Below are 19,139 nucleotides of genomic sequence, written 5' to 3' on the forward strand. Positions count from 1 at the left end.
GTCACTCATTTCAAGGCAGAATATTAGAATTAAAAAAAATTTTTTTTCTTTAATTCAACCATTGGGTATTTAAAAAATATTGCTGTTATCATCTTCATATTAAATATCTTATAGGTGTACACAATTTTCACAGAATTGGGAAGACTGAGGTGTCAGAATGGTTAATACTGAAGTGAAGATAAGCAAGTTTTCTGAATTTCTTTTAACAAAAGAATATACTTTTGATCTTGGCATCTGAATTTAATACCATCTACCATTTTTTTTCTTATGCAGGCAGATGATAATAGGATCTGATCTACCACAACTCTTTTTTTGTGTTCACTTGCAATCACTCACCGAGCCTAACTCATTATTATCACTTTCATTTTCAGTCTTTTAATAAAATGTCAATGTATTATATGCTTAATGATGGCAATTTGATCCAATTTAGTCCAATTGCATAGTTCAGTATCAAAGTCAAATTAAAATGTGATCTTTAGCACCTACACTATTAAAGTTTAGAGGGAATATAGAGCATCTATGTCAATCTTTTGTTTGTGCAGATAGGTAAATTGAGGCCCAGAGAGGTAAGGCAATTTATGTAGGTCTCACAGAGCTTATAGGAAAAAGTACTAAAGATTAGGTTTCCTAATTCTTAGTCATGACTTTTTTTTTTGCTATTAAAAATACCTTTCATTTGTTAACCACTTAAATACATTATTAACTCATTTAACCTTTATGACAACCACTTGCAATATTCTATTACTATTTCTATATTTCAAAAAAGGAAATATAAATTGGTTCAGAGAAGCTTATTGTCTAACATCACCAGCTATGTAGTCGTGGAACTGGAATCTGAAACTCTAGTCTTTCCATAGTTAGCCATTATTTGAGATAGGAAGCAGAAAGGGAGGTGAAAGCTGGCTGTAAAAAGTCAGAGATTGAAGATTTTGGACTTTTTCTGATTTATACATTATAAACACAAAAGTATGATTCAGTCTTTAATGTCGGATTTAGCCACATCAGGGAGTTTGCAGCACTCCCTCTGACATGCTATTCTATTCCAAAAATTCTTGGTCAGTACTTCCCAATTGAATAATACTTACCTCTTTCTGTGCTCTCTTGCTCATGTGTCTTATATTTTTCCATGTATTAAAATTATTAGTGGCATGTATCATAATTATTAGTGAGGGTATCTTATCACTCTACTCTACAGCCTTGCATATTATGAAGTTAAGACCTGGCTAGTCACATTTTTTTTTAACTTTCATTCTACTCTTACAGAATATCAAAAACACTTTGGTTTAATTGAGATGAATGTGTAGAAAATTGAGGTTTTAATAAAATAAATAAATAAATAAATAAATAAATAAATAAATAAAAAAAAAAGACACAGGGCTTCTTTCAACCTACCCTCATCCCTAGCCTCAAACTCCACTTATAAATTCAAGCTTTATTTTAATCCTTAATATTAAGACAGTGATAAAAGGAGTTGGCATGATTTCATTTTAGAGAGGGTTCTACTTCAAACTAAGATGTTAACATTATTTGATCTTGTTGTATATCAAAACTCCTTATAAAACAAACAACAATGTTTTAAATAAATGAAACATATCATGTTACTCACTAAAATGCCATAAGGAGCAGACTCTGGATAACATACTTTAAAATTTTTTTAAATACTTTAATTAAACACCCTGGCTTACAAAGTAGTTGTTCATAATACAGTTGTTATGTGCTTTCGATGTTCCAACACCAATTCGGTCACCAGAGTTACCTTCTTTCTACCGTCGTCCCTATTTTGCCAACCATCCCCCAAACCTGCCCCCTTAGTAGGCACACAGTAATTTATTTAGTTTATTTTATATTGCTTGCTATATAACTAAATGGCTAACGAAATGATCAGTAACACTTCTGTAAAAGAAAATTTGTGAAAATTGTTATATCTCATCCTGGTTGTTAAGTCCTTTGTCTGAGGTTGTTGCTAGTTGAGCCTTCTGTTATTGTTTTGATTGTTGAGTTCAGCTGGCTCCTATGGTATTTTTCAAACTAATCTTGTGTCCTTCTCCTGGGATGTCAGTACTGTGGAATTTGGAGGTGCAGTGTGGTGGTCCTAAAACTTCAGAACTGGGCTGACTAGCTGCCTTCTCCCAGTCCAAGAAAACCCCAGAGTTTTCAGCCTGAACACTGAAGTACCTGGAATTTTTGTGGTTTGGTATCTCTGCAGAGATTATTAGTGGAGCAGTGGAGTTGGGTCACTGGTGTGGCAGCATCAGGCTGTGAATGTGGTTGCCAGGACTTTGGCAGAGCAGGGACTCAGCCTGCCCCTGCCCAAGGGTGCTCCAGAGTTTTCAGCCAGGAGACCAGTGTGTCCATGAATTTTAGTGGCTTGGCTTGAATCTCCTTGGAGATTTAATTACTAAATCTGAAGAGCAGGGCCTGTGGGTGAGTTGACATGGTGGTACTGTGGGGCGTGGGCCTGGATAATTTATACCTTTAAAGATTTTCCATTCTATTTGATAATGACTCAGACTTGGTTTTAACTTTCAACAGAAAGAAACTATTTTTTACGTGAAAATAGTACAAAATGCCAGTTTTTCATGGTAGAAGCTAAAAAATGAAGCTCAAAATGAAATTCTGTGAATTGAAGCTTAAGTTGCTGCCCAAAATGATTTTTTTTAAAAAGTGAAATAAGATAGTAAACTACCCAACTAGTGAAGATATCTGAAATAATGAGAAAAAAAGTAATGATGAAAAGAATGAAACAGTTAAATTATACTATGAGTTAACTCTCATTAAGAGACACGAATTAAAATGTATAGTGGATATAGCCGCAGTGCATTTTAACTTAGTAGATAATAAGTCAAAATTATGTAATATTTGAAGATTTAAATTATGATAATAATTTAAATCATAATTAATAATCACTTATACAACAATGAGGGTAGAGAATAGTCTAATATTATCCTATTATAAGCTTTCAAATTTAATAGGCACAATCTTCTGTTCTTACTCATATGCACTAATATTAAGCTTTAAAGCAGAAACTTGAAAGAAAAAGAAATCTAAATATAGAATCCAGCAAGTATTTTGAGTATCAGCCATCTCCTGCAATCTCTATTTCTCTATTTCCCCTAGGAAACAGAATTGCTAGGCAGAAGGAAGAGGTGAGAAGTAGAGCTAAAAGCTTGGGATTGAAAGTTAAAAACCGTAAGAAACTGTGAGAACCACCTTCTCCATCATGCTCCTCAAGACATTTTATTATCCATCCTTGCAAGAAGCCAGTAACTTATTCTTTGGAGGAAGCAAACTGGAAAGATTATGAATTTGAGAACACAATAGTAGAGAGGAGCTAAAGCTGCAGAATAAACACAGATTATGGAAAAGTTTGCTAAACTTATCCTACCTTACTTGTAGACCAACTATAATAGATAGGGTTTTATAAATCCTTTACATAAACCTCGCCTTCTCTTTGAACACACTTTACTAAATTCTACCTGTCATAAGACCCACCATGTACAGAGAATATTCAGTATTTTGAGTTTAAGTTTAAGAGTACCACACAGAAGTATGTATTGACTGCTAAGAGTCATTACATATTTTAAAACATCTGACTTAAAAGACCAACACCAAAGCAAACAGATGAAAGGAATTTAGAGAAAAATAGACAACATAGAAAAAAGAGAAAAATTCCAACTAATTATAACTAATATTCAAAAAGAAGATATCGTGGGGCTGGAGCAATAGCCCAGGAGGTAGGGCATTTGTTGTGCACGAGGCCGACCTGGGTTCGATCTCCAGCATGCCATATGGTCCCCTGAGCACCGCCAGGAGTAATTCCTGAGTGCATAAACCAGGAGTAATCTCTGTGCATCGCGAGGTGTGACCCAAAAAACAAACAAACAAAAATGTTTTAAAAAAAGAGAAGATATTTTGTCTTTCACAAAAGAATTACTTTGAAACATGATGTTATGGAAACAGAGAACAATGAAAAATCAAGAAAACGCTCTGAAAATTAAAAAATATTAGGTAAAATAAGGTAAAATTTAGTACAAATATTGTAAGATAAAGATAGGAAATTTCTTCAACATCACATTTTTAAAAATATATGGAAACGAATAATGAGAAATAAAATTTCAACATCAGTTCAAAATCAATTCAAAAACATCTGACAGACATACAAGTAAGAAAGAGAGTATAAGTGAAAGAATATTATTATAAAATTAACAAAAATTCCTAGGAGGAAGGGAAATGTGTCTTTACATTAGAGAGTTCCAGTCCAAAATACATATTTATGAAATTTTAGCATCTCAGATATAATGACAAAATTCTAAGAGAAAAACTTCCAGAAAGAAAAAAGATCAGAGCATGTAATGGTTAAGGAATATTATTGAATTTTTCAGTCTATGACAATGACACAATAGGCCAGTATCTTCAGAATTATAACTTAAAATTATCTCCAACCTCAAATTATAAAAATCAGACTACCAATTATGAGAATTGATCAGAGATTCTTAGGTTTACAAAATCTTAGAAATTTTGTTTTCCATATAAATATATATAGTTTTTGCTTTTTGGGTCACACCTGGTGATGCACAGGGGTTATTCCTGGCTCTGCACTCAGGGATTACTCCTGGCTATACTCAGGGGACCATATGGGATGCTGGAAATTGAACCTGGGTCGGCCCTGTGCAAGGCAAACGCCCTACTCACTGTGCTATCACTCCAGCCCCTTCATATAAATAATGTTTTTCAAAATGTTATAGAAGTGTGTTTCCCTATTATCAAAGGGGCACAAGATAAGGGAATCCAATGAGAGAGAGAGAGAGAGAGAGAGAGAGAGAGAGAGAGAGAGAGAGAGAGAGAATAAAGGAATATTTTAGATGAGACTGAGCAGATAGAGATAAAGAATTCCAAATCTGAATAGGATGATACAGGGAAGGAACAAGAGAGAATTTTCTAAGACAAAATGGAGCAGAAATTCTGTAACAGATTTAACTAGGAAATCAGGAGACTATTAGGAAGAACAAGAATAATTAATGATAAACACAGAAAGATCCTCAGCATCTGAAAGTTTGAATTTTGATCTTGCTTCTATTCCCACGGCAAATCTTCCCACTGGTCCTCCTGCTGGGGGGGAGGGGTGTGTCCGGGTATCCTTGGGACTACAGGACCAAGCAGTATCATATCCTCAGACCCTTACGCTGAACTTCCTGTCTGATGGGCTGAGAATCTCTCTGAACACTGCTTAGAGCATCCCAACCCTACTCTAAAATGTCAATGCATTTTTATCCTGGTCTCTATTAGAGAGGCAAATATGTCTCCGTCTAAGCCTTTTAAGTCAGATATTAGCATTTGACAATGACCTATGTGTTAAAAATGGCTACCTCCTTGTTTTGTCTCTAATCATTCTATCTCACAATTGGCTTGTAACGTGATAACCAAACTGACTCTATTTAATAGAAACATAAAGTGAAACATAAATGCAAGATACAGTAATAATTTTTTCTTTTTGACTACATCTCATAGTCCTCATTGCTTATTGCTGGCTCTGTGCTTAGGGATCACTCTGGCAGACTTGGGGAACCAAATGGGTGCTGGGATTCAAACCTAGGCTGCCTGCATGAAAGGCAAGTGCCTTACCTACTGTATAATTTTAAAAATTAGTAGCTGCATTTAAGAAGCAAAAATGTAATTTATTTATATTTTTTTGTTTTTAAATTTTTTATTTTAATAGATTTTCTTTTTTAAATTTATTTTATTGAATCACCATGTTGAAAGTTGCAAAGTTCTCAGGCTTATGTCTCAGTTATATAATACTCAAATACCCATCCCTTCACCAGTGCCCACATTCCACCACCAAAAAACCCAGTATACCTTCCACCCCCGCCCCCCACCCCGGCCTGCGTAACTGATACATTTCACTTCATTTTCTCTTTACCTTGATTACATTCCATATTTCAACACAAAACTTACTATTGTTGTTGGAGTTTCCCCCAGAAAAGACAGCCCTACTGCCAAGGAAGCATTTGATAATTAGTTTTCCATTGCTGAGAATGAAGAGATATGAAGTTCCGCTGTTCCAAGTACATAACACTTTTTTGTTTTCTTCTTCCCACGCCACCAAGTTCGTGCCTGCTTAATAGTCCTCATAATATGGCTGACGCCATGCCGCCCAACAAGGGGAAAAAAAAACCGAGAAAGAAGGATATTTCCCATCCTCAGCCAGCGTGGGGCTATGGCTTAGTTCACAGTCTAGAGACATGAATGCAAACAGTTTCTGGGACCAAAAGTAGTCTAGTTGGCCTCCAGATCCTGGTCGATCAGCAGCAAAGTGGCCGCACAAAAAGTGTGGCCACCCGGGTTGAATCTCTGCAGAGTGTGTGCTGGTATTGGCCCCAGCCCAAGACTGCCCAAGTGTCCTGCTGTTCCAAGTACATGTTTTTTTTTTCTCCTTCCCACGCCACCAAATTCGTACCTGCTTAATAGACCTCATAATATGGCGGACACCATGCTGTGTTTCTCCCCGAAAAGGGAAAAGAACCAAGAAAGAAGGATATTTCCTCTTCTTTTTTTTTTTTATAATTTATTTATTTTTAATTAGAGAATCACCGTGAGGGTACAGTTACAGATTTATACACTTTTGTGCTTATACTTCCCTCATACAAAGTTCGGGAACCCATCCCTTCACCAGTGCCCATTCTCCACCACCCGTAAACCCGGCGTCCCTCCCACCCTCCCCAATCCCATCTCCCCCCCACCCCACCCTGCCACTGTGGCAGGGCATTCCCTTCTGTTCTCTCTCTCTAATTAGCTGTTGTGGTTTGCAATAAAGGTGTTCAGTGGCCGCTGTGCTCAGTCTCTAGCCCTCATTCAGCCCGCAACTCCCTTATATTTCCTCTTCTTGGCTGGCATGGGGCTATGGCTTAGTTCAAAGTCTAGAGAAATGGCTGCTACTTTGATTACCTTCAATATTTCAACAAAAAACTCACTATTATTGTTTGGAGTTTCCCTCCGAAGTCAGACCTGCTAAAAAGGAACCGTTTCACATTGCTGACAATTAAGAGACATTAGGTCTTGGATTTCTGTATAAAGTCCAGGGAAAATTCTGCCAGAAATTGCATCACTACAAGCTTTTACTTCCTTTTTGTGGTGCTCATAAGATGGAAAAGCCTGGAGAGAGAAACCCTAATCCCCCTGGTGCTGCATGGGGCAGTGGCTCAGTTCACAGTTCAGAGGCATTCCTGCAAGGTGCTCGTGTCCAAAGTAGTTCAGTTGGCCTCCGGGATCATGCTCGTGGAGCAGTGGAAAGGCCACACATGTGTGGCCGCTGCGCTTAAGTATTGGCGGAGGGTGGAGCCGGTACCCCCTGGCCCCGGGATCTCCCTGTGTCCCGCAGCAGCCGGGCTGGTACCTCCATTTTGTGCTCAAAAAGCGGTGATCGCCATGCTGTGCCCAGAAAGGAAGGGTTGAGAGAGAGAAACCCTCCCCCCCTGGCGCCGCTTGGGGCAGTGGCTCAGTTCACAGTCTAGAGGCATTCATGCGAGGTTCTCGTGTCCAAAGTAGTTCAGCTGGCCTCCGAGATCATCTTGTGGAGCAGTGGAAAGCAAAAATGTAATTAATTTAAAACTTTTATTTCTATGCCTATGAAATGTGTGTATATGTGTGGCACTGTATCACTGTCGTCCCATTGTTCATACATTTGCTCAAGCAGGCACCAGTGACATCTCCATTTTGAGACTTGTTGTTACTGTTTTTGGCATATCGAATATGCCACAGGGAGCTTGCCAGGCTCTGCTGTGTGGGTGGGATACTCTCGGTAGCTTGCCAGACTCTCTGAGAAGGATGGAGGAATTGAACCCGGGTCAGCCTCGTGCAAGGCAAACACCCTACCCACTGTGCTATCACTCCAAGTGTCACGAATCACGAATCATGAAATCCTGTTGATTGTCGAGTGGCTTGAGCAGTCTCAGTAACCTCTACATTCATCCTATCCCTAAGATTTTAGAAGCCTCTAAAGGCTTCAGGGTCAGGAGAATAAGATTCAACTGGTTACTGGCTTTGGCATATAGATACACCATGGAAAGCTTGTGAGGCTTTCCCATGTGGGCAAGAAGCTCTCAGCAGCTTGCCAGTTTCTCCCAGAGGGAAAAGTAGGTTATAAACTATCGCACAGCCGCTTTGCGGCTGCGTGCTTCTGGGAGCTTGCTTTTAAGTCTCTGGATGTTGGCCATTGATGAGATTACACAAACCTGGGTTCCTCTGCCGGTACTTTCATGCGTGAGGCCTGTCCAAACGTGTGGAGAGGGGCCTTGAGCATGGCTGTGGCTAGGTTCCGGTGGTCTTTGGGTGCCGGGAGCTCTGCTCGGGGCAGGGAGGGAAGCTGGAACCCATCCCCTCCGAGGGGTCCTGGGGAAGACAGCCAGGCATGCGGGCAAGAGACTCTCTGTGTATGTATGTATATTTCATACATACACCCCAGTGTATGTATGTGTATTTCACATGTATAGAATTAAATAAAATATATCATTTCAACATATGTATCATTTCATACACATGAAATGTGCATGAATATGTGTATATATATTTCATATGTATAGAATTAAATGAACTATTTCATTTCAACACATAATGTGTTATTAGTGAAGTACTTTAGCATTTTTTCTATTTTATCTTTGGGATTCTATGTATATTTTATTACAGATGAAACACATTTCAATAAAGATCAGCTACATTTCATAGTCTCATAGTAGATAGATGCTACCATGTTGGACAGAATGGTTCTGACAGTGATTGTTTTTCATAAGTTATTATGCAATTGTCTATATCCTACAACCAATTCTCTTTTTTTTTTCTTTTTAGGTCACACCTGCGATGCACAGGGGTCACTCCTGGCTCTGCTCTCAGGAATTTCCCCTGGTGGGGGACTATATGGGATGCTGGGAATCGAACCTGGGTCAGCTGCATGCAAGACAAACGCCCTACCCGCTGTGCTAACACTCCAGTCCCCAGTTCTCTCTTAAAAATATCTTTCCATACTAAATACCTTTCTCAAATTAAATAGTACAAAACAAACAAACAAACAAAAAAGACAGGGTTTCTCACCACCTTATGGTTTAAAAAGGGGAATAAGAAAAAGTTCACCTATATTTGCACTTTTTTTTTGCGTGGGGGACTCACGCCCTGCTCTGTGCTCAGAGATCACACATAATGGAATTGTGGGAACCATATGTGGGGGGGTCAGGCGCGTGCAAGACAAATGCCTTACTCTCTGTTCTGTCTCTCTGGCTCTAGTTTCTACTTTTCAAGAACTGAAATAAAATGCCAAAAGCCCACCAGTGCTTTCGCTGAGCACGAGTTGAAGCAATATGAAACAGACGATCACATCTAAATGACAATTATGGTACTGCTTGGCAGGAAGAAGTGAAGAAAGAATTTGGCTGGTAGTGTTAAATAGCTGCCCAAATAGGTTCTGTACGGAATATGGAGAGCAAGAAGAATCAAGTTACCCACAGGCAGCTAATGAAACAGTTGCATCACGCTGTTGGGGGAATCTCAATTGCTAAGATAGAAAGCCTGTTAGCACACCTTTATTCCTCAGAGAGGTCTGGTTTGCACAGACTCACTTTTGAACATAAATCTTCACATGTACTTTTTAAAGTTAAGTTTAAAAAGCTGGATCATTTTCTCCTGTAAATCTCTAGATCCAAAGATTTATTTTGGCACCTTGAGGATTATGTAAAACTTATTGCTGAAGCAGCATTCTCTTTTAAACCATTGGTTTCCAAGCACTCTTTAAGAAAGATAAAATAAAATAAAAAGCCCTCCAAAATAACAACTGCATTGAAATGGATTTTTTAATGATAATTTTTTAACTTCAAACAAAGCTACAGTATATATATATATATCTACATATATATGTTACAGAACTTTATTTTCCAAATTTAGTATGATTAGAATTTGTACGTAGCTGTAACTTCACTGTTTATTTCCCACAGAAATATCTTAAACAAACAGTATTGGTATGAATTTAGCAATTTGATTTTTCAAGTGTCATTATTTAAGATATATACCTTCATAAGGTAATATTTTAGTCAAGAGCAATACCCCACACATAAAAATTTAATATTTCAGACACTCAACATTGGTTACATGTTACAATTGCACTAGATTTTGGATCTTCACAGATGAGCCATAAACCACAAGATCTCCTTTTTTTGCCGATTTGATGGTTTATTTATATATATGTTTTTTGATTTTTATTTCTTTTAAAAAATTTTTAATGAATCACCTTGAGATGCAGTTGCAGGGGATCTACTCCTGTGATTATGGTAATACTCACTGCATGATTTTCAGAACTTCCTTTAGAAATTCTATTTCTATTTTCCTGAACACTATTGACTCTGTCTCCTGACTGGAGCAGGTTACTCAGAAGTAGTCAGTAAGGACAATATATTCCCCTGGCATTGTGATTGTGTCAAGGATAGGCACATGACATAGTCAGGGCCAATGAGAAGCAAAAGTTTTGGGAGAGTATTTTGTTCTTTCTCCCAAAATATGCTGCAACCCTTTATGCAAAGTACAGAAGATTAAGGGGAGGACGTCACTACTAAGGAAGAGAATTCACAAAAAAAATGAGGGAAATCTGGTCCTTTTATGATCTGGCAAAAGGTGCCAGTCTGGATGGGAGAGTAAACCAAATGAAGAGAGTGAGTTGGGAAGTACGATGATGCTCAAACTTAGAAAAGCACTCAACCAGATAAAAGTAGGCTCAAGGCAGTTACCGCAAAATGAATGGGGGAAATGTTAAGCAGTTTTGGGGAGAACATAACATGGCAATAACTTAACAACCAGAACATAGACTGTAAAGATTGGGAATAGACTGGCCGTGGAAGATCTGATGATCTCTAAGGATCAGGAGTACCACTCGAGGGATGGAAGGATTTCTGATATGTTTTCAACAGAGGAATGACACAGTCATATTTTTGGTGGAGTGAAACACTCTGGAAGACATTGCAGGATGAGTTGAAGGGTCCTAGATGTAAGAAAATCATTGAGAAGACTTTGTCTTAGTTTATTCAATAGCTAACCACTGTATCACTGTATCACTGTCATCCCGTTGCTCATCGATTTGTTTGAGCAGGCACCAGTAACGTCTCCATTGTGAGACCTGTTGTTACTGTTTTTGTCATATTGAATACGCCACGGGTAGCTTGCCAGGCTCTGCTGTGCGGGCGGGATACTCTCGGTAGCTTGCCGGGCTCTCCGAGAGGGGCTGAGGAATCGAACCCAGGTCGGCTGTGTGCAAGGCAAACACCCTACCCACTGTGCTATTGCTCCAGTCCTAATAGGCTTGGAAATAGGGCAGTTGTAGGGAGAAGGCAAATAAGAAACAAAATACTTATTTCATTAAATTGGACTTAGTGTTTTTTAGTGGAAGTAGTCAGTACACATCATAAAGAAACAAACTAACACTAAGTAGTTTTGTTAAAATTATTATTACACACAAAAAAATGTCTGACATACCGTTCCTCAACCCCACTCCTGTTCCTCAGAGCAAACTGTTTTTCTCAACTTTTTAGCTGCTATTGTTAATCATTATTCTTGAGGTCAGTCAGGACTTTTCTAATCACTCCTTCCCTGAACAACTTTCCAACCGCATGTGTCAATCCTCAGTTTGCACAAACATATAAATAAAGTTTACCACGATGTATATAAAAATATAAACTTTAAGCATTATAAGTGATTCATTTTTCCACCCTCTGCATTTCAACATAGTGATATCAAATATTTAATGAATTTTTGTGGGCTGAATTTAGCCTTCCAAAACTCATGTACTGAAAATACAACTGTACTGCATCAGAATGTGACTTGATAGGAAGAGGTAATTTACTTAAAATGAGACAATTAGGTCAAGCTTTAATCTAACTTGAATGCTGTGTAGATAAGACGAGGACATTTGGACCTGTAAAATCAGCAGAGATGCCCAGAAAATACCACGACAGGACACCCTAAGAGGTCTTAAGCTAAGGAGAGCACCTTATATTGGCATCAGTTCTGCCGATGATTTCAACCTCCAGTACTAGAAGAAAGTAATTATCTGTTGCTTAAGTTGGTATAATATTGTCATAGCAACTTTAGCAGATTCTTTTTTTTTCTTTTTGAGTCACACCCAGCGATGCACAGGGGTTACTCCTGGCTCTGCACTCAGGAATTACTCCTGGTGGTGCTCGGGGACTATATGGGATGCTGGGAATCGAACCTGGGTCGGCCATGTGCAAGGCAAACGCCCTACCCGCTGTGCTATCACTCCAGCCCCTTTAGCAGATTCTTATAGTCAATATTTTTAAATATATATATAATTTACATTATCCTTTATTTCACCATCATAGATAATAGATCTCTATCCGTTTCTCAAGCTGAAGAGTTTAGCACTCTTACCTTTCTGTTGGCTTTTTACACTTCCAACTTCCACTTTTCATCATCTGTATTTTTTCACCATTTTTGATGACATTTACAGTCTATTCTGAAATCATATTTAAATGTGCTCGGCCTGAGTTAGACTTACCCTAGGAAACCACAATCAATGGAATTTGTCTACAGGTTTTGACTATATTTACTTAACAGCCAAGTTTTTTATTTTAAATTTTATTGAATCACCGTAAGAAAGTTACAAGCTTTCATGTTTTGGTTGCAATCACACAATGATCAAACATCCATCCCTCCACCAGTGCACATTTCTCACCACCAATATCCCCAGTATACCCCCCCCTTTCCCACCTTCCTGCCTCCATGGCAGACAATATTCCCCATACTCTATCTCTACTTTTGGGCATTGTAACAGCCAAGTTTTTTATTTTCCCAAGTTCTCATCTTCTCTTCTTCTCTGCTCTCCTTCCTTTCCCATGTCCCCCCAGCCTGGTTTTCTCTCAACTTGAAAGACTTTTGGGTTTTTTGATTCATGGACCCTCAAGGTGGCAGATCAGGTTTCTGTATACTCCACAGGCTTTATTTGGGGAGATGTGATGCTCTTAAAAACCCGTGCATATAAAAGGTGTCATGGCTGCACCAAAGCCATTCCTTATTTTCACTTTTGTTAACATCCCATTGGTCAAATCAAGCCACAGAGTCAAGTCCAAAGTCACAGTGATGGGAGACACATTCTGCCCACAAAACTGTGGTGAGCTGCTAGTGTTCCTAGAATCTTATTTCCTTAAGTTCTCTAAAGAAAAACATTATTTCACCCCCCGGAAAACTTCTGACTTTAAAAATAATATCTATTTAAGAATAAAGACTGTGTATATATAATAATAAAGCAATAGTTTCTAGTTCTTCCTTATAGAAGGCAAGGATTTATTAAATAGCTTAGTGAATAAATGAGTGAATAAAAAGAAATCGGCATATAAAATTCAGTGGTTTAGAAGTATCAGATAGTTTGAAACCTAGTTAGTTTTTTTCTCTCTTATAATTGAGGCAGTTTTGGAATCATCCATGAAAATGAACCTTCTCTGTGCAGTGTTCAATTTCTAATTAATTGACATTGTTCAATAAATATACTTAATTTTAATCTTTTAAGCACAGGAAGAGTAATTTAACTTATTTATATCACTAAAAAGTGTTACAACGCAGAATAATTTGCTTGGAAACAGTATATGTGCTTTGGGGTTTAAATGGAAACTAGATTCTAGGAAATTTTTTAAAAATCAAGCATCTTTCTTTAAAAGTTAATGGTCTGACCTCAATATGAAAAAATTTTCAGCTATAAAGGTGACTTTAACCTTTATAGGACTTCATCTATAGGCTTTCTGTAAGCCTAGATTTCAAAGTGTTCTAGAATTAGAAGGCACTTGTACAATGATTGTCTCATCTAAAAAGTTTGAAACAATTATTGTTGTCAACTAGTAAATTTTATTTCAACATAATTTTTTTAGGATTAAGTTCCTTGGCAAAGATAGAAATTTAAAAATCATTTGGATCAACACCATGGATTCCATTTATGAAATGAGGCCAACATAATGACTGCTTTAATAACCTTTATTTGATTTTTTTCAGAAAGCTTTCTTATTATAAAAAGATGAACTTGGTAATTTCTGTGACATTAATGGAATTAGTGTAATGAATAACACAAGTTTATATGATAGTGGTAGTGTACCTGTTCTAAACTATATGACTTAGCTTCCCCATTTTGTATAATTTACTTTAAGTCTTTCCTCTGTCTTCCTGTGGGAGACTATTGGAGAACCAGAAAGATCTTTATTTACATCTTAGTCTGAATATGCCTCATTTTCCCTTTGGCCATTAATATTTTTATAATTCACTCATTCTTTTCCTCCCAAACTGCTTATGATACAACAAAAAACAAAACAGATGGGTAAAAAAGAGTTTTTATTGTTATGGATATTTCAGGTTTAGGAAACTTCTATTTTTGAGAGCTTAATACTGGGAATAAGCAGTGCTCCCTGAAGTGCATTTTTGAGACTCATTAGTATCTGATCTCTGGATTTATTTTGAAAGGGAGTTATATGGTATAGGCGCAAGGTTACTTTGCACAAACTAGTATTTTAAGTTTAATAAATTCAGTTTCAAATATACTTTATGTAAGTTCAGTTGAAAATTAGCTATCACTGGTTGTGTAAACAGAATTAGCCACAATTTCTACCCTAGTGACTTCTATCCTACTAAGGGTGAAAAAGAATGAAGCACCCTGTGGGGCTATTAAATTGGTTTTTTTTTGGGGGGGGAGCTTTACGACCTCATTTGATAAAGAGGACATTAGCCAAATGTATTCATTCCCAGATCTGCTATAACAAAATTCCACAAACAGAATGACTTAAAATAATGTAAATATATTATCCCATTATTCTGAGACTAGAAGTCACAGATCAAGGCATTTGGCAGAGTCAGTCTCCCTCTTTAACCTGTTGCAAAATCTTACTTGCCTCTTAGCCTCTGGAGGTTTGTTGGCAATCCTTGCTTTTCACTATCTCTGCCTTCCTTGTGAGATGACATTTTTCCATTTTGTGACAATAGCAGTCATTTGGGATTAGAGGCGCACTGCCACTTTTTTTTTTTTTAACAAATCACCTTGAGATACAGTTACAGACGTACAAACTTTCATGATTATGTTTTACTCATACAATGATCAAGTACCTATCCCTCCACCAGTGCCCATTCTCTACCACTAATGTTCCTAGTATCCCTCCCCCCCACTTCCCCCCCCCCCCCCCCCGTGGCAAGCACATTCCCTTTCACTCTCTGCTTTTGGGTGTTAGGGTTTGCAATAAAGGTAGTAAGTGGCCATCATGTTTGGTCATAGTCTACTTTCAGCACTCATCTCCCATCATAAATGAGCATCATTTACTTAGTGGTCCCTTCTCTATCCCAGCTACCTTTCCCCCCAGCATGTGAAGCCAGCTTCCAAGCTGTGGAGCAATCCCCCTGGTCCTTATCTCTATTATCTTTGGGTGTTAGTCTCCCATTCTGTTACTTTATATTTCACAAATGAATTCTCTGCCATTTTGAAGTGATCCTTTTCCCCCCAAAATCTTGCATTCTGATGATAGGACATCTACAAACTCTTATTTTAATTTTAAGCATTGAGGTTTACAAATTTGCTAGTAGTAGAGTTTCTTGCATATAGAATTCTAGCATCACACCTTCCACCAGAGTGTCCAAGTCCCCCCACCATTGTCCCACTGTCCTTCCCCAACCCATTACATTACCATTCCTCACACAACTCTGTGCTAGGCTTCCCGCTGCAAAAGTTTCTCCCCTGTTTTTGGAGGGGTGGAAGGGGGCACAATTCAGATGTCTATTTTTGGGGGGTTTGTTTGTTTTTGAGTCACACCAAAACAGCTCTCAGTGCTTACTCCTGGCTCTGTGTTCAGCTCCTGGCAGAGCTTGGAACACCATATGGAATGTTAGAAGTGGAACCAGGTCCGATGCATGAAAGATAAGTGCCCTATCCACTGTGTTATCATGCCAGCCCTGAGATTTCTACTGTGTATATAAATCTTTAGAATTTATTATTTTCATGAGGACATTCAGTATACCCCCCCATTGGGGTTTTCATAAATATAACCCAATTTAGCTTTACCAACTGCTCAAAAATTTCTGCAATGTGAACAACATACTAATCCAAAGATTATTTTTTTCCTTAAGAAGCTAGAGCCATACAGATTTCCAAGGAGGCTTTATTGTTATTCCAAATGGGAACCAATCCCCAAACAAAAACCAAAAAAACACTTAAAAAGTGTGGGACCAGAAAAACTAAACAGGGTTTAACTCCCTGGCTGCACATATCCTGAGCTCCTCTAGAAGTGACTTCTGAGCATACTTCCGAAGATGGCTCTGAACACAGCTGGGTGTGGCCCCAGTTCCCTCAATCCTTCTTCTTGTCAAATAGTGATAATTACCTACAGGGTTTTTTGGTTTTTTTTTTTTTTGCATTAAAACTTTTTTTTTCTGCACTTAAACACTAACAAAAATATTTGAAGAATCTGAAATTGAAAATAATGACTGGAAAATGAACTTTAGACTAGTTTACCGAATAAAGGAATTTCACGGCTGAGAGATGTATACAGCAATCTGTCTTCTCACCATACGACCTCAGAGATATGCAGCTCACTGAGCCATCAGAATCCCAGATACTCTTCTATTTTCGTCAGGTAACTTCCAATAGTTAAAGTAATCACATTGTTTATTTTTCATTGTCTGAGTTTATAAGTACAATTCAAGTTACACTCAGGCAGGATATTGCTTGTTTTCTTCATAGCTGTAGGCACAGTACTAAGTCCTAGTTTTATACATAGTATATAGTAAATGCTCAATAAATATTCAAGAATGAGTGTAAGAAGAAATGGAGTCAGTAATAGACAAACACTCCTATAAAGAGAGCTAAAAACTTATTTACTCAAATGTGGTCAAATATTTAAAGCATTAGTAATTCTAAGAAAACTATTGTATTTCATAAATAATTTTATTGAAATAATTCACTAAAATATTAGCATGTACAAATTCACACACTCATACCATTTAGGAAAACATGATTCTTTTCCTCTTTAGTTCAAATTATTAGAGATTATATATTCAGAAGAAAGATATTTTTTAACATACAGCAGCATTTCTTTGTAGAGTATCACATTGCTTTGCACATTCTCATAGTGAGAAATAATAATGTTATTAGTAACGCTGCTAAAAATAGTTAACATTTACATTTATTGAGCACTTAGTACATGACAGAAAGTGTTTTAAAGGTTATATTATGTACATCTCACAGTAATACTCTTTAAATTGCTTAAAGTAACTTAAGTGACACAATTTGAATCAAGGATATATAATTCCTAAGTCTATTTCTCAAGCTCAAAAAATGTTACTATAAATCTATTAAATCATTCATTGAACACATAATGAGTATTCAGTAAGTGTTCTTCATAGCCTCACTTTTGTAAGTTATGTCTTTGAAAGACTTTTGGTTATTAACATTTTAAAAAGGGATTAAGATATGTCATCCAATGAATCAAAACCTGAGCTCAGAAAGCAATCTTGGAGAAATTATCTCAAAAATGTCTTGCCCAGTGAAGGACTGATTAGAATGGGATACAGTTTCTGGAGCGATAGCACAGCAGATAGGGCATTTGCCTTGCACGTGGCCGACCAGGGCTCGATTCCTCCATCCCTCTCAGAGAGCTCGGCAAGCTACCAAGAGTATCGCGCCCATATGGCAGAGCCCGGCAAACTCCCTGTGGTTTATTCAATATGCCAAAAACAGTAGCAACAAGACTCACAATGGAGACTTTACTGGTGTCCGCTAGAGCAAATCAATGAACAACGGGAGGACAGTGCTATAGTGCTGTAGTTTCTTCACTTATTTGGAGGGTTTTTGTTAGTAAGTAGCAGGAACCTGCACAACATAACCACTTATCACCAAGGGTGATTTATATGAAAGAAACAAGGCTATTTTGAAGAAAGCCAAATAAAAGAAGCAGCACTGTGTTGTATAAATCTAAAAGTAGAATTGACAAGGAATCAAAATCTACCCTTTCTCTGTCTTTTTACTCTCTCTCGACCCACAGTGTTGAGTATAATTTGCATATCCACATCATTAATTCACAGTTCTTCTCCCATCTATTTTTTACTTTTTCTCACTTTTTTCCACTTTTTTATTTTTCCCAATCCTCTTTATCCTTTTCCACTTTACTGTGCTGAATGTGACAACAAGGAGGGGGAAAGATGGCTGATCAAAAAATGGAGCTCTACCTTGAGGTATTATACTAATTAAGATATGTCCGATCGGAAGACAGGACATGTTAGGCTGGAATCTAACAAAACGGTGAGCAGACAAAATAAAGTCACAGATACAGAGAACAGAATGGATGCTGTCTCATAGGATGGCACAATGTGTAAGGTGTATCAGAGGTACACATACAGGGTTTGAAATGAATATTAGTGGTGGAATTGCAATGGCCAGAACGGTGACCATAGTTGGCAGTAAGTACTGCAATGTGTACTTGAAGTTGCCAAGAGAGAATATTTTATATGTTCTCACCTAGGAGACCCACCTCCCACCCCTGGCAGCTTAATGTGGAACAGTATGGAAATTAGACATACTGTAGTGACCAGTTGGCAGTGTGGACAAATATTGAATCACTATACTTCTATTTGAAGTGAACATGATGTAGGTCAGTTATACCTCAACAAAAAACATGCTTGAATGGCGTCTTGGTCCTCAGCATGGAAGCTCAGCGTCTGCTGCTAACGAATGTATTCATCTCAGGTTCTCAATTACAAATTCCTGGTAGAAAGAACTCATCAGTCTACCTCGTTTCTGTGTCAGACCTGCTCTAATTGATTGTAGTTGGGCAACAGAGATTGACCTAGCGGAAGGCCTATTACTTTGGGTGGAGGGGCCTGGGTTTGGGTAGCTGGGTGGGGGGGACTGAGAAGCAGAGCAAAACTGGGCAAATGGCCCAGAAATGCTGACCACGATTTTCAAGGTGACAACCCAGGGGAAGGGAGAGGTAGTTAATCATTTAAAAGTATTTGTTCTTGAGAGTTTTCTTGCAAGATCGGTTTGATTTATTTATAGTCACCTCATTCAATCTGTGAGATGTTGACAAAGAATTTATGCAAAAAAAATCCTAAGACTGTAAGTGGACAGG

The sequence above is a fragment of the Sorex araneus genome, chromosome 5 (assembly GCF_027595985.1).
Source record: "Sorex araneus isolate mSorAra2 chromosome 5, mSorAra2.pri, whole genome shotgun sequence".
NCBI classification, from domain to species: Eukaryota; Metazoa; Chordata; class Mammalia; order Eulipotyphla; family Soricidae; genus Sorex; species Sorex araneus.